This window comes from Arachis ipaensis, chromosome B8, assembly GCF_059453495.1.
Source record: "Arachis ipaensis isolate K30076 ecotype BB chromosome B8, ASM5945349v1, whole genome shotgun sequence".
NCBI lineage: Eukaryota > Viridiplantae > Streptophyta > Magnoliopsida > Fabales > Fabaceae > Arachis > Arachis ipaensis.
This window is the reverse complement of record NC_142443.1, coordinates 103,780,686-103,797,435: the sequence shown is the minus strand read 5'-3', so window position 1 is coordinate 103,797,435 and position 16,750 is coordinate 103,780,686. Positions and strand designations below refer to the sequence as shown.

Here is a 16,750-nt window from a genome sequence, read left to right as displayed (position 1 = left end):
CCCATCATGTTGGGCAAGAGAGGAGAGTTTTAGGCTCTTACATCAACCTAAACCCAGAAAACTGTGGAAGTAGCATCCTTAAACCAACCATTCATGCTAATAACTTTGAGTTAAAACCTCAACTCATCACCCTTGTTCAAAATAACTGCTCATTTGGAGGAAGTGCCCAGGAAGACCCCAACCAATATCTAACCACATTTGTGAGAATATGTGATATAGTGAAGTCCAATGGTGTCCATCCTGACACCTTCAAATTGCTTTTGTTTCCCTTTTCTCTCAAGGATAAAGCAGCAAAGTGGCTAGAGTCATTCCTTAAGGAAAGCTTGACAACATGGAAAGAGGTGGTGAACAAATTCTTGGCAAGATTCTATCCTCCCCAAAGAGTTAATAGGTTGAGGGCTGAGGTACAAACATTCAGACAACAAGATGGTGAAACTCTCTATGAAGCATGGGAGAGGTACAAGGAGTTGACAAGAAAATGCCCCCCGGACATGTTCAATAAATGGGTACAGTTGCATATTTTCTATGAAGGCTTGTCACAAGAATCAAAGAAGGCTTTACATCACTCTTCAAAAGGCTCTCTCAACAAGAAGAAGACAATTGATGAGGCCATTGACATCATAGAATTTGTGGCCAACAATGAGTACTTCTATTCCTCTGATAGAAACTCAAACAGAGGGGTGATGGAGCTGAATCACATGGATGCATTGCTAGCTCAAAACAAGTTAATCACCAAGTAATTGGTTGACCTAACCAAGCAGATGGAGAGAAACCAAGTTGCAGCAGTCCACACCCAATCACAAGCTTAAGAAGGAGTGAATGCAGAGGAAAAAAGTAATTGGGAGCAAGCCAATTATGTTGGAAACTCATCAAGATAACCCTATGATCCATACTCTAAAACCTACAATCCTGGTTAGAAGAACCACCCAAACTTTGGGTGGAAAAACCAGCAAAACCAAACTCAAGATCATAGGCCCCAAAACTCCAACCATTACCATAATTCCACCTACCAACAAACTAACCAAAGACTATATCAAACCCCATACAACAACTCTTTCCAGACTCCATATTAAGCCCAAAATAGCCATTCTCAGCCTCCCAATTCTAACCTACCACCATCATCTGAGGATAGATTATCTTGGATTAAGACTTTGCTTGGAGAACTTTGTAAGGATTTTCAAGACAACAAGGCATTCAAGGATGAAGTAAGGTCTAATATGAAGAATCAGGGAGACACCATCAAAAAACTTGAAGCTCAAGTAAGATACCTCTCTCAGCAAATTTCTAAGTCGACTGACAATTTTCCAAGTGATACTGAGAAGAACCCAAAAGGAGAGACCAAGAATGTGAGATGGGAAGAATGCAAGGCAATCACTCTAAGAGATGAAGAGATTTTAGAGGAAGAACTTAGCAAGCCATCAGAGCATACTCAAGGAGTTCCACAAGAGACACTGGAAGAGAAAGAACAAGGAGTCAACCATGCACAAAGGGAAGAGCCCGAGGAAAAGAAAATCCTTAAGCCATATATACCAAAGGCACCATTCCCTCAGAGACTCAGAAGTGGTGAAAAAGAGAGAACATATTCTAGATCCCTAGATACATTCAAGTCTCTTCACATCAACATCTCCTTCATTAAAGCCCTTCAGTAGATGCCATCATATATCAGATGTATGAAGGAGTTATTAACTAACAAAATACCCATTGAACGGTGATGAGGGAAAATTGAATTTTCGCACAAACTCACTAACGATGAGCAAAATCATGGGTTTGGATTTTCACACTAGAAACAGAATTTGTCCATTGTAAGTATAGTCCAAATCCAATAATTGAACATCAATCAAATGTTAAATTCAATAAACAATAAACCGAGAGTATTTAGCTCCCGGGTCGTCTTCCCTAGGAGTTGTAATGAAATACACAATTATTGGCTATGAGGGAGAGAATTGGGAATGAATGCAAGAGAGTAAGAGATGTAAATAGCAAGAGAGCAAATGATCATGCAAGAAATTAAAAGGAAAGCAATATAAGTCAAAGCAATTAAATGCAAGGAAAGAAAACTTAAAATGCAAGAAAACCTCTTGGTAAGAAATTGAGAGCTAAGGTTACCTATCCTAGCCATTGACCACAAACACATGATGATTGTGAAGAGTTAATCCTACTTAGTCATCCTTACATCGAAGATAAGTCAAATAGGCATAGTTAATTTCAATCCCTAAATCCTATGTCAACACTAAGGGGTCGCATAGAGTCAAGAGAGACCAAATCAACTAACTACTCTAATATATCAAACAAGAATGGACATCAATGACTCAAGAAACACCAAAGTCAATAATTCCAAGTCGAGAGTGAAGAAAAAACTAAGTAAAAACTAAGCCAAGCATTTTATCAAACACTTGGTGTGCATGAAAGTAAAATAATATTAAAATGCATTAAAAATAAATTCTAAAGCTACCAAAGCAAGAAAATAGCAATAACAACTAAGGAAAGCAATAAATGACATGGAAACATAAATTTGGATTAATTAGAATTAAAATAACAAAAGTGTTCATAACATGAAAATTAACATAAAAGAGAAAATAACAAAAGAGATGAAGAAGATAAAGACAAGAAAGCATAGAAACATAAATAAAACTACACTAAAAAAAGAATTAAAGTGCTGAAATTAAAAGAAAACTAAGCTAAAAATCCTAATTCTAGAGAGAGGGGGGAGCTTCTCTCTCTAGGAAACAACCTACATAATGCTAAACTAACCCTAATTTCTTCCGCCCCTTCACATGGAGTAAGGCATTCCTTCATATAGCACTCAATCAGCTTCAGAAAGCCCCAAAATTGGGCCCTGGAGGCCCAGAAATTGCCTCCAGCGATTTGCAATAAATGAGTCATGCGCTGGGACGTGTGTGGACGCACAGGTGTGTGCGTCCGCACACATGCTGATTTTCTTCTTGTGCGTACGCATAGATTGTCGTGCGTATGCACACAAGGTTTTATGGCTTTTGTGGGTACGCACAAGTGGTTCTGCGCACGCATACTCCAATGTGTGCTTCTCCTTTATTTTCTTCATACTTTCTCCCTTTGTACATGCTTTCTTCTACTTTTGCCTTGCCGAACTTTCCTCTAGGACCTAAAATCACTCAACAAACTTGTCATGGCATCGAATGGCATAAAAGTGGAATGAAACGTTAAATTAAGCACAAAATAGCATATTTTCACATTTAGGCACAATCTAGAGAGAAAACACAAAAGCATGCTATTTTGGTGAATAAGTGTGAGTTTATGTGATGAAATCCACTCAAATCAAACTAAAATATATCGTCAAATATGGATTCATCACTCACTGGCAAGTATACCGGGTTGCATCAAGTAGTAATAACTCACAGGAGTGAGGTCGATCCCACAGGGATTGATGGATCAAGCAACTTTAGTGAATGATGAATTTAGTTAAGCTGACAGTGATGAATTGAGTGAAAATAGATCAACAGAATAAACAGAAAGCAGTAAATTAAAGGCAATTAAAGGAAGCTCAAAGAAATCAAAATGAGAAATAACAGAAACAAAGATTCATCAAGGATTGGAGGTATCATAATCCATCATGAATCAAATAAGTCTAAACTTCTTTCTCAATCATATGAATAGATCTATGGCGGATTGAAATTGATTGGATCCCAATTCTTTGGCAATCCAATCTCTCTAATCACAATCAATCTTGCCAATTCCTTGATCCAATTGTCATGAGAAGAGGTTAAGCATTTTCTCTCATCCATAAGCCACACAAATTCTCAAGATGTCAATTCCTCCCGAATAGTGTTGGTGAAGAGAATTGTGAGAAACAGAGCTTCAGTTCTAATTTTCATGATTCCCCTTCCGAGGCTCACATGGAAATTTAACAGATTGAAACCCCCTTCCAGAGTGAATAGATCTCAATCAAATCAGAAGTTATTTCTTAGCTATCCAGATGAAGTGAGAAGAAGAAGATGTTCATTTAATCATGTGAATTGAAATAGAGCTCCTCCCCCTAATAAATTGGGATTCAGTGAATCATAGTTCTGAGAACAAAGGCAGAGAATCTAAGTTGCATGAAAGTAAATCAGCTCAGTATAAACGAAAATGTAAAAGTGCAAAAGAACAAAGGTGCAGGAAATTGAAATTGCATAGAAATAAATCCGAATTCATTACAAACTAAGAAGAAATTACAGAAAACAAATCTACACTAAGCTCTCTAGAGTCTCTAATCCTCCATGAGAGCTCTGGAGTCTCTAATCCTCCAGCCTCTACATTCCTACTTCTACCAGAGCCTCTATTTATATTCTTCTTCTCTTCTTCAATTGGGTCTGCATTGTACTTGGATGTGGGCCTTGGCCTTGTTGAAGCAAGCAAGAGTGGGTCTCAATGACGTTGAAGAGGGGCAATTGGCAATTCACATTTTTGATCTGCAAGGGTGCTAAATCTTTCTGGGGTTGGTGTCAACGTTGGCCTCAACTTTTGCAAGAAAACGTTGAGTCAAACATTGGGCATGAGAAATGATTTTCGAAGGAATGAGCGTTGGAGCCAACGTTTAACTCAACGTTGATGTACCAATGTTTTTCCACCCACGCGTGCGCATCGCCCACGCGTACGCGTAAAAACAGCATTTTGTGCCTGTGCGTCGTTCACGCGTTTGAGTGTCTGGCCAAAATCTGCATCCACGCATACGCGTGGCCCACGCGTACGCGTCGATGCAAATTTTCTAAATCCAAATCTGGGCTGCTCGTCGCGGATGTTAGAGGCAACGTTTGAGGCAATGTTGGACCTCCAACGTTCGTTTGGTCACACGTACGCGTGGATTCAAAATTTTTCCACTTTCACGCATACGCGTCATAGATGCATACACGTCGCCCAAAAATCTTTTAGCTCTAGAAATGAAAATTATCGCAAGTGTTGGACGTAACGTTGGTTCACCAACGTTCCCTCTAACGTTGGCACCCAAATTTTAGATATAGTGTTGCCAGCAAGCCTTGGAATGTCACTTTGTCCTCTTGTCCACGTTGCCAATTTCATACCCATTATAGACTATTATATATGGCTGGAAAGCTCTAAATGTCAGCTTTCTAACCCAACTATAATCTCCTCAATTGGACATTTGCAGCTCAAGTTATGCTCCTTTCAAGGGGACAGGATCGCTGGCGTTTGTGTGCAACGTTGGAGGCAACATTGGCACACCAACATTTACACCAACGTTGGTAACAATGCCAGATTTGGAAGCTCAAATGTATTGTCCTTCCCATACTATTATACATTTTTGGAAAGCCCTGAATGTCTATTCTCCAATGCTTTTAAAATCATCCCATTTGGAGCTTTGTAGCTGAAGTTATTCATGTTTGAAGAAGACACAGTCAGGCTGTCAGGAGCAACATTTGTGGCAACGTTAGTGAGCCAACTTTTTGGCCACCAACGTTACTTGCTCTTCTTCTTCTCTGCCCTTCCTTTGTTTCTTCTTACCTATCATCAACCAAACAAAATGCATCAAAGTATTGCCATAATCATAAGATTTTGCATCATCTATATCATCAAACAATTCTTCCATAAATCTTATGAAAATGTACCAATTTAACAATGTTTGATTGAATCAAGATAAGCATAAATTTCTCATCCAAACACTTACTTATTGCCTAAGAAATGCATGAAAACCAAGTAAAATAGATGAAAAAGGCTTGTGAAACTAGCATACGATGACGTCTCATCAAAGGGTGGGCAAACAGTGGTGATGAGCAAAGAGTACAGTGCACATATCCAAAGGGAGCTGCCTACAAAAAAGAAGGATCCAGGGAGTTTTCATATCCCTTGTGCTATAGGGGACACAATGATTGACAGAGGGTTGTGTGATCTTGGAGTAAGCATAAATCTAATGCCCTTATCTCTCATGAAGAAGCTACAAATCAATGAGTTGAAATCTACAGATATGATCCTTCAACTGGCTAACAAAACCTAGAAACAAGCACTAGGAGTGGTTGAAAATGTGCTAGTGAAGGTAGGAAAGTACTTCCTCCCCACAGATTTTGTTGTTCTTGAGATAGAGGAAAGCTATCTTCACCCAATCATTCTGGGAAGACCATTCTTGGCCACAGCCCGAGCACTCATAGATGTTGAGCAAGGAGAGTTGATATTGAGAATACATGATGAACAACTCACCTTCCATGTCTTCAAGCCCTCACAAGAAGATGAACAAGAGAACAAAGAATTAAAGGATGATCACAAGGAGGTGCTCTTAGAGGAAAAAAATAATGAATCACAAGCAGAGCCTCTGGAGATATCCTTGGAAGAAGAACAAGAAGTTCAAGACCACGAGGGAAGGAGTAGTTTGGCCACTTCATGGAAGAGTAAGACACATGTCTTGGAATGGAGTTCCTTGGGAAGAGTTGCCATGCAAGCATTGGAGGAATCCATGTGTCATAACACTCAACCTTGGAGACCGAACCCAACTACCTAATAAAGTGGTGATCCTTGTGCTCATGATACTCTACTTCTACACCATCCTTTCTCACCCTTCAAAATCAATCTCTACCATTCATTTAACCAACATCTTCTAATATAAATAGCATTCACCCATTGCAACCAAATCCATAACCTTTCACATTCCAATTCTCATTCCACCACAAACCTTCTTCACACTTTTTGCTCTTCGGCTACCTTATTCCATTCACATTCCCATCTTCATTTCTAATGCTTAGCACTCTTGATCACCCATTTAGCTTCTCCCTTAAGTTACAACCCTCCACACCTACATCATTTATAGCCTGGCCAATCAACCATGGCAGCATCAAGCTCTAGGAGACGAAAGGGAAAGGAACCGGTGGAGAAAACTCCCTTTGATGAATGGAGGTTCAAGTCCGCGTTCCATGAAATCCAACTTGGGTGGATGGAACTCAAGAAAATATTGTCTGAGCTTGCATTCCAATTCAATGATGATGAATGTCCGGAGATTAAAGAGAAGATCGAAAGAAGGAGGTGGCAATTGCTCATGGACCTAATCACAAAGATAAACGAGAATCTCATCAAGGAATTCTATGCTAATGTAGTGAGGGACGACACAACCAAAGCCCCCACTTTTAAGAGCTGTGTGAGAGGGACTGAGATTAATTTTAGTCCCAATGCCATTATGAGAGTTCTTCAACTAAGATCAAGGCCATTTGAAGAGGCTAGTTATGAGTCAAGGGTGAACAACGACCCTGATTGTGAGGAAATTGTGAATGACATATGTGTCGTAGGAGCCGATTGGGTGAGGTACTCGAATAGAAAGCCAAGATATATCAGAAGAGGAGAACTTATCCCTGAGGCCAAGGGATGGTTTGAAATCGTGAGAAGGTCCATCCTTCCTGCCTCAAACAATTCGGAGATCAACATTGCTCGAGCTACTATGGTACACTGCATAATGAGGGGTGGAGACATCAATGTCTATGAGATCATCACTGAAGGAATCCAAGAAATCTTAGAGAAAATGATCCGGAGGCCTGGTTGGGGTATCCAAGTACTATACTACGGCTGTGTATGAAGGCCAAAGTGGCCTTTGAGGATACAAACCCAATATGGTTGAAAGTTGGGAAGCCAATCACGCCTAAGTGCATGAATTATGTAGCACCCGCTCAGCAGCTAAGGAGACCTTAGAGAAGGAAGAGAGTGATTCAAGAAGAACCTCAACAAGAAGAACAACATGCTTCAGCTACCATAGACATGAGCCACATCCAAGAAGCTCTTGAAGGTCTAACAAGGCAATACATGGAAGGACAAGAGCAACAAAAACACTTCCAGTTTCACTTGCTAAATCACCAAAAGGAGTTGCACAAGCAACTCATGGAGCAGCAACAAGAGCACTACTCTCAACTTTCTCAAGCCATTAGCCAAGTGTCCGAAAGACAAGTGCATCAAGAAAAGAGAATTCAAGAACTCAACCAATGCCAAATAGCTCAAATGAAGGAATTCAATGAGTTCAATGTGCTTAATAAAGGGAGGCAAATAAATAGAGCTGACTATGACATGAACACCCAAGCCAAGCTAACTTATATGGCCGAGTACATGCATAATTTGCACCCAACAATCCCAAAATATGATGCAGTCTACAAGGACCTGAAAGAGCAAGAAGAAGGAAGGGCAAAGCACCACAAAGAAGCATTGAGGAAGAAGAAGGAGAATGCTGGATTCTGGAAGAAGTTGAATGAAAAACAAAAAGAAAGAGGAGATGCGAGCAACCAGGAAGGAGACCAAGAAGAAGAAAGGAGCAAGAAGGGAAAGCATGCCCAAGAGTGAAAGGTGATGGAGTTTATTTCTTTAGTTTTGAATAAGGAAAATCATGTATGAAATAGAACATGCTTCCATTGTAGTTTAGGAAATTCAATTCAGTTTTTGCATTTAGTTTCTTTGAGTTATCTTTAAGTTGTTAAACAAGTTATGTGCATTTGCATTTGTGCATTTAGTTCTCTAGTTTATCTTTATGCTTGCTAGCCTAGTTGCTTAGGCTATTGCGTCCTTGCTTATGATTGTATGTTTGTTCTTAAGTTTAATAAAAGAAATTATAAGAAAATGTTGTGAAAAACAAGAGTAAAACCAATGTTGAAGAATGAAGTTCTAGTGTTTGTGGTGGTGATTGTGAGCTAAGTTGGTTCATCAATAAGGTTTAAGGCTAGAATATCTCTTGAGTATAAGCTTGAAAAGCATTCTATGAGACTTAGATGATCAATAAGATCCTGGAAAGCAATGGAAAAGAAAAGAAAAGAGTAAGAAATAGGGCTAGGCGCCAATAGTTTGAAACTTGAGGCATGTGTCTGTGGTGTTTTTGTACAAGGATCTGCTTGGATAAGTAAGTTCTTAGGAGCACTTTATCACTTGACAACTTGGATTATTAACTAACCCAGGATTGTCAACTAAAAATCCACTATCAAGAGCAACCTTGTTACAAAATATTTAGCAACTAAAAGAGGTGATGGACACCAAGGTCTCAAGAATGAATAACAAACGGAGAAGAGACTTGGATGATTAGGTCCTTAGGGGTGTTTCAACACATAGCACCTTGAACCAACTGGTTCGGGAGTGTTGGCTGAAAGCCTAACCTAAAGAGTTGTCTCAACACAGAGCACTTAGCCTAAGAAAGCAATAAGCTCTAAAGAAAAAAAAAAGAAAAAAGCAAAAACAAAGCCAAGATAAGGATCAATGAATAAAGGTCTCATACAAGGCAATAGAGTGAGTGTTCAAGAGCATATTATAGCCTAAAAACCAGCAAGAACATGAACCTAAGTTGCTATGCATGAAACCCCATGAACCAAGGATTTGAATTCTCTGAATAAGGATTTGTAGCTTTTGTATTTTCATTAATTCTTCTTATGTTCTACTACTTGCTTGAGGACAAGTAAGATCTAAGTTTGGTGTTGTGATGCCAGGGCATCTTGGTTAGTTTTAGTAGCTATTTTTTGTATGTTTTAGGTTAGTTTCATGCATTTTCTTAGGAAATAAACAAGCATTTGGGTGAATATGCATCCATACCTTGATTCAAGCAAACATTGTGAATTCTAAACAAATTCATGAGAATAATGCGAGAATTGAATGATATAATGCATGATGCATCATCTCATGATTAAGAGCAAGACTTTAATGCACTTTATTTGTTTTGTTTCAGGTAACAAGAAACAGTGAAGAGCTACGTTAGTGGCCACGTTAGTTCCACTAATGTGGCCATTAACGTGGAGAAGGAGAAGGCTTCCAACGTTAGTGGCATAGTTAATGCCACTAACGTGGGCACTAACGTGGAAGAAAGGGAGCTTGGCAACATTAGTGGCATAGTTAGTGCTACTAATGTCTTCGAAGGATGTATAACCACACGTTAGTGGCCCCATTAGGGCCATTAACGTGGGCATTAACGTGGAGTAAAAGGAGCTTGGTAACGTTAGTGGCATAGTTAATGCCACTAACGTTAGGAATGCCCAGAAAAGCCCATGTTAGTGGCCCCGTTAGTGCCACTAACGTGGGCACTAACATGGAAGAGGAAGAAATTTGCAATGTTAGTGGTGTAGTTAATACCACTAATGTCTTCGAGCCTTGGTATCCCCATGTTAATGGCCACGTTAACACCACTAACGTGGGCCATTAGTGGAGGAAGAGATGGATTTAACGTTAATGGTGTAGTTAACACCATTAACGTTATCTATGTTAGGAAAGGCTATGTTAGTGGCAACATTAGTGCCACTAACGGTGGGGTTAACGTGGCTTCAAAAGGGTTGGGAACGTTAGTGGCATTGTTAACCATATTAACGTCTTCGAACTAGGATTTACACTTGACGTTAACCACACTAACGGCCTGACTAATGTGAAAGTACCTGACTCAAAACTCTTCCTGCAAGCTGAGCTAAGCCCACTAAGATTGTAACTGCTTTAACTATGCTTAAAGGCCCACATCCAAAGACTTGCAGAGCGAACTGAAAATTAGAAGAGTAGTATATATAGGGGTAGTTTTGAACTAGAAAGGAATTAGCACCTGGGGGATCTAGGATTGTAAACACTCTGTATTTTTACTTTCTCTGTAATTCAGTTACTTTTCAATGCACTTTCCATTCTCAATTTCCATTTCCAGAGCTATGAACAACTAAACCCTTTTTCATTGGGTTAGGGAGCTCTATTGTAATTCAATGGATCAATTGTAGTTTTCATTCTTCTTCTTCTTTCTTTTCTCTTGATTTACTTGAAAGCTTTCGATCTTAATCCAATTAAGCAATTGTCTCGAAAGAGAAATTGCTCATACTTAGATTTTCTCGGAACCTTGGAAGAGGAATGAGGAAATCATGCTAGAAATGCTTTCTCGTGTTGGACTGGATTGGGGGTTGGATGGATACGGTAACATATAATCCTACCAATGCTTTAATCTAGAAAAAAATTTGGTATAATCAGTGATCGTACTTCATCTCTTTCCATGAGCAATTAGATCAAGGAATTGGGCAATTGTTCAAGCTTAGAGAGATTGGATTGCCAAGGAATTGGGATTCAATCACCTAAGATTGCCAAGAGATCAATGAATGCATTGATTGAGGAAGAGATGAGAATGAACTTGATCCAGAGAATGTAACATCTCCTAAGCCCAATGAACTCCCCTATTTTTGATCTTACCCATTCTCTTTAATTCTGCTATTTACATTTATGCTCATCATCCCCATTCCCATTTAAATTCCTGCAAGTTTACTTTCATGCAATTTATATTCTGTAATTTACTTTCCGTCATTTACATTTCTTGTTATTTATTTTCCCGCCATTTTTACTTTCTGCAATTCTCAACCCAACTTTGCTTAGTTCAACTAGAACATTCCTCTAATTAAAGTTTCTCAACAAATCAATCCATGTGAGATTTGACCTCACTCTATTGTGAGTTTTTACTTGACGATAATTCGGTATACTTGCCGAGGGAAATTTGTTGAGAGACAAATTTTCGTGCATCAGTCACTTAAAAGGGTGAAGTTCAATTCTAGTTTATATGCCACAAAAACCCTAATTATACAAATATAAGAGGATTATATGTCACGTATCCCGTTAAGTTCAGATAATTAGAAGTTTAGGTGAAATTGTTTTCAAGCTGTTGTTCAAGTAAAGAGCTTTTCCAAGTTATACAAGAATGCAATTAGAATAAGGGTCATACTTCTGTTCCACCCAGATTCATAAGATAAAGAACGAAAACAATTCTTGAAATAGAATGAATACATGAATTAAAATAGAAAAGCAATAGTATCAATCCATACAATAGACAGAGCACCTAACCTTAACAGTGGAGGTTTAGTTGCTCATGGTTCAGAGAGAAAATAAGGATTCTATAAAACTGTAAAGTGCGAAATGATGTAGAAGAGAAGAGAAGAGTCCAAAGGGCTGATTCTTTTCCCTTTTATATCTAATCCTAATTAATGTAAAATATATTTCCTAAAACTAAATAATATCTTTTCCTATTTTCAAAATAAAATAAAGTTTAAACAAAACTTAATAAATAATTCGTGCAGGCCTTCATAGAGCGAATGGGGACCACTTGAGTTATCAATCTCCAAGTTTGGCGCTGTTGAGACCGTATGAAATCTTCAAGGTTCTCCTTAGCTGGCGCCAAACTTGAGGTATCTCAAGTTTGGCTTCAAATCACCCGTGTGCATTCCTTGGAGTCTTGAGGGTGACGCCGAACATGAGGTATCTCAAGTTTGGCTTCAATGAGGCCAAAAGCAATGGGGCTTGTGTAGTGCTCCTGGCGCCTCCAAGTTTGGCGCCATCTCTTGGTTCTGCTATGACTTCGTTTCTTCATGCAAACTCTGTCAAATTTGCCCAAAGTGCTACCTGAAATAAACAGAATTGCACACAACTCAAAGTAGCATTCATAGTGGCTAAAAGATATTTAAATCTTTATTAAACTTAATAATTCAAATGCAAATTCACTAGGGAAAGATAGAAGAGATGCTCACGCATCATAACACCAAACTTGAATTGTTGCTTGTCTTCAAGCAACCAAAACTAATACAGGTTTAAGATGTAAATTCGCATGAGGAGTGAGAGTTCAATTAGGCTCATGTCTCTTCTTGAAGTGGGGCTTATCTACTGCAATACTGAATGGTTTTGGCATCTCACTCTCTTTTGAATCAGAGGAATGTCACTGTCATTCGGAGTTAGAATTCCGATAATATTTTGAATTCTCTAATCTTTTATATTTCAGTTTAATCCTTGAACATAGCAAATTTTCTTTAGTTCTCTTTTCTTTGGTGCTTTGCACCCTGAGCCTAGCTGTGACTTTAAATATTTTGTCTCAAAGATTAATTGACAAAAAAACAGCACAAGCACTTGACTGGAGAACTCTCTTGAAGTTCTGATTTTTCTTTCAATTACTCCCAGACAGTGGTGCTCAAACCTTTAGCATACTCTGTTAATTGCATTTGATCTCGACTCTTAGTATTCTGTCTCAAGGGTTACTTGACACATTCACACCACAAGCATATGACTAGGGAAACAACTCTTTGAGATTTTAATCATGTCTGACCTCCCTGGTCATTGATGCTCAGAGCCTTGGACCTTGCTTTTTATTGTATTCTTTTGCTGTTTCTTTTGCTTCAAGGATTAAGCTTTCAATAACTTCAGAGAATTCATAATAGTTCTCTAAATTCCTATTCCTTATACATCAACATCACTTGATTCAAATTCAAATATGCAAGGTTCCTGTCATTGATGACAAGCCATCTTAGCCTATTTTAACTAGTCTTTTTCTTTTATTTTCATTAGAATTATGCACTTTCTTGAACCATAAGCAAGCTAATTGGGTAGATTTTCATGTTTCCTTTGATTTAATCAACCATGTATGAATTCATGCTATTTTATGAGGTTTTATACTATAATTGTCACATATTATGAAAGAATGAATATCTCATGATTTTAAGCATAGCTTTGATGTGTTTGGTTGATTAATGATAGGTGAAGAAAGCTTGGAGAAAGGTTGAAGCAAGAAGGAATAGCTAGGAGTAAAGAGAGGACAATGGAATAAGTGAAATTGAACCAGGAAGCAAAAAGCTGGACCTAAAGTTAGCCTCAAACTTTTGCACAAACTTTTGGGTGAAAAGTTAGCCCCAACGTTAGCCCCTAACTTTTGGGCTAACGTTGGAACTTGAAAATCACTCCCTGGGTACCAAAAGTTTGCGCCAACGTTAGCCCCTAACTTGGTGGCTAACGTTGGCATAAGAAAAACCTCCCTGGCCACCAAAAGTTTGTGCCAACGTTAGCCCCTAACTTTTGGGCTAACGTTGGCACATGAAAGATACAAGGAGAGGAGCAAAAGTTTGCGCCAACGTTAGCCCCTAACTTTTGGGCTAACGTTGGCGCCATAAGTGCACCAAGGAAGGCCAACGTTGGAGCAAAAGTTAGACCCCTAACTTTTGCACCAACGTGGGTATCAGCAAAATATGGGGGCTGATATGAAAAGTTGGACCAAAAGTTAGACCCTAACTTTTGCTCCAACTTTTACTCCAACTTTTGCAAAACTCCAACCCGGTTCATTTGGTTCACTTTGGTTCTTCTCCAAACTCCAAGAGCAATCAACCAAGGCCTCTTTCAACCCAATTCCACCAAGAGCAAAGGCCCAAATCAAGGCTTGAAGATCATTTGAAGAAAGTGTATAAATAGGATAGAATTCAAGTTCTTCGGAGAGCTTTTCCTTTGAATTTTCATAATAGTTCTTCGGAGAGCTTTGATATTGAGTGATCTTTAATTTCTTAGTCTTGGGGAAGGAGAATTCACTTCTCTTCCTCTTAGTTTTATTGCTTTCAATTTCAATTACAATTGTCTTGGATCTTGGGTTGGAGAATTGAAGAAATTCTGTTTCAATCTCATCCTTGGATCTCTCTGCTTTATTTACTGCTTGATTGAATTTAATTTCTGTTAATTGCTCTTCATCTACTTTCCTTGCAATTTACAATTCCCTTGCAATTGTTCTTGTTGGATCTAGGAAGGCATTGAGATCTAGACTCGGTTTTCTAGTCTCTGGGTCCTGAGATCTGAACTTTCAATTTCTAATTCTCTGTTTACTGTTTTCATGTTCATTTACTTTTCTGCTTCAAGATCCGATTTAACCCAAACCCTCTTCTACTTCTCTGCTTGATGCAAATTTACTTTTCCTTGTTTAATTTCTGCAAATCCAAGTCCCAATCCCCTTTACAATTCAAGTCATTTACATTTCTTGCACTTTAAGATTTCGCAATTTACATTTCTTGCATTCTAAGTTTCTGCCATTCAATTTCTTGTTCTTTAAAATTCAGCAATTTATTTCCTGTTCTCTTTAATTCCATGCAATTTAATTTCTGCAAATCACAAAACACTCAACCAAATCTTGATTCGCTTGACTAAATTAACCACTAAGCTAAAATTGCTCAATCCTTCAATCCCTGTGGGATCGACCTCACTCCCGTGAGTTTTTATTACTTGATGCGACCCGGTACACTTGCCGGTTAGATTTGTGTGTTTTGGGAGAAATTCATTTTTCCACCAAAATAACTCATCAAGTTTTTGGCGCCGTTGCCGGGGATTGATTAGATTGACAATGATTAAGTGAGGTGGTGATCTAGATCAAGCACTTTCTCTTTAATTTTGATTAACCCACTAACTGTTTGATTTTTTGCTTAAACTAACTAACACTTCAATCTAGCAGTAGATTGAAGTGTCACTGGTTTTGTGCATTTCTCATGCTCTGCTTGTATGTCAGGCACAAGAAGAACCACACCCAATTTTCATGAACAAGACGAAAGAACTCTCAGGAGGTTAAGAAGAGCTGAAAGAGGGAAAAATATTATTGGAGAAGAGGAATCAGACGAGGAATTTCAAGAGATGGAGGAACATTCAACCAATCCACCAGGTGGAGCAGACAACAATAATGACAACCCACCCCAGAGGAGAGTTTTGGCCTCCTACACCTTTGCAAATCCTAGACATTATGGAAGCAGCATCTTAGCTCCAAATGTCAATGCTAACAATTTTGAACTCAAGCCACAACTCATCACTTTGGTTCAGAACAATTGCTCTTTTGGGGGAGGACCACTTGAAGACCCGCACCAACACTTATCCACTTTCTTGAGGATATGCAACACTGTCAAAACTAATGGTGTGCCTCCTGACAGTTACAAGCTGATGCTATTCCCATTTTCTCTCAGGGACAAGGCCACTCAATGGTTGGAATCTTTTCCAAGGGACAGCATCAACAACTGGGATGATTTGGTAACCAAGTTTCTTGCCAAGTTTTACCCACCTCAGAGGATTATAAGGTTGAAGGCTGATGTACAAACATTTACACAAATGGAGGCTGAACCCATCTATGAGGCATGGGAGAGGTACAAGGCTCTAATCAGGAAATGTCCCCCTGCCATGTTTAATGAGTGGGAGAAGCTGCAAAACTTCTATGAAGGCTTAACACTGAAATCCCAGGAAGCTTTGGATCATTCAGCTGGAGGTTCCTTGCAACTCATGAAAACTGCAGAGGAGGCTCAAGAACTCATTGATATGGTGGCCAACAACCAATATTTCTTTGCTCATCAAAGAGGCCGCCAACCATCACAAAGGAGAGGAGTAATGGAGCTAGAAGGAGTGGATTCAATCCTGGCTCAAAACAAATTAATGCAGCAGTAAATTCAACAACAATTTGAGCAAATGACCAAGAGGATTGATGGCCTCCAAGTTGCAGCAGTTAACACCAGCCAACCATCAGCCACATGGGGGCAAAATGAAGAAATCCAAGAGGAGCAACAGCAGGAACAAGTCCAGTACATGCATTCAAGTCCAAATGAATTCTATGGTGATACCTACAACCCCTCATGGAAAAATCACCCCAACCTCAGATGGGGAGACACTCACAACCAAAACCAACAACCATGGCAGAGGAACTCAAATCAAAACAACCCAAGAAACAACCAAAACTACAACCAGCAGCAGACTAACCAAAACACATACAGAAAACCTCAAAACAACTACCCTAATCTCAACCAGTACCAATCCAACAACCATTCCACCAACCAAAATGTTTACCACCCACAACCCACACCTCACAACCCACCACAAGCACCACCTGAACCTCAAAGACTCACCAACTTAGAGACCTTGATAGAGAAAATGATGAAACACCAGGAAATAACAAACAAAAACTATGAAGCATCATTAAAGAGCCTAGAGAGGCAGATTGGGCAACTCTCCAAGCAAGTATCTGTTGAGAGACCTTCAAACTCACTGCCCAGTGACACAATCC

General features: G+C 39.1%; 1 non-coding gene across 1 annotated transcript; it reads right to left on the bottom strand.

Moving 5' to 3' along the window:
* Positions 1 to 389: 389 nt before the first annotated feature.
* Positions 390 to 493, bottom strand: LOC148549080 (small nucleolar RNA R71). Its single transcript, XR_015898139.1, has one exon. It is a non-coding gene; the product is annotated as a small nucleolar RNA R71 (small nucleolar RNA).
* Positions 494 to 16,750: the final 16,257 nt, after the last annotated feature.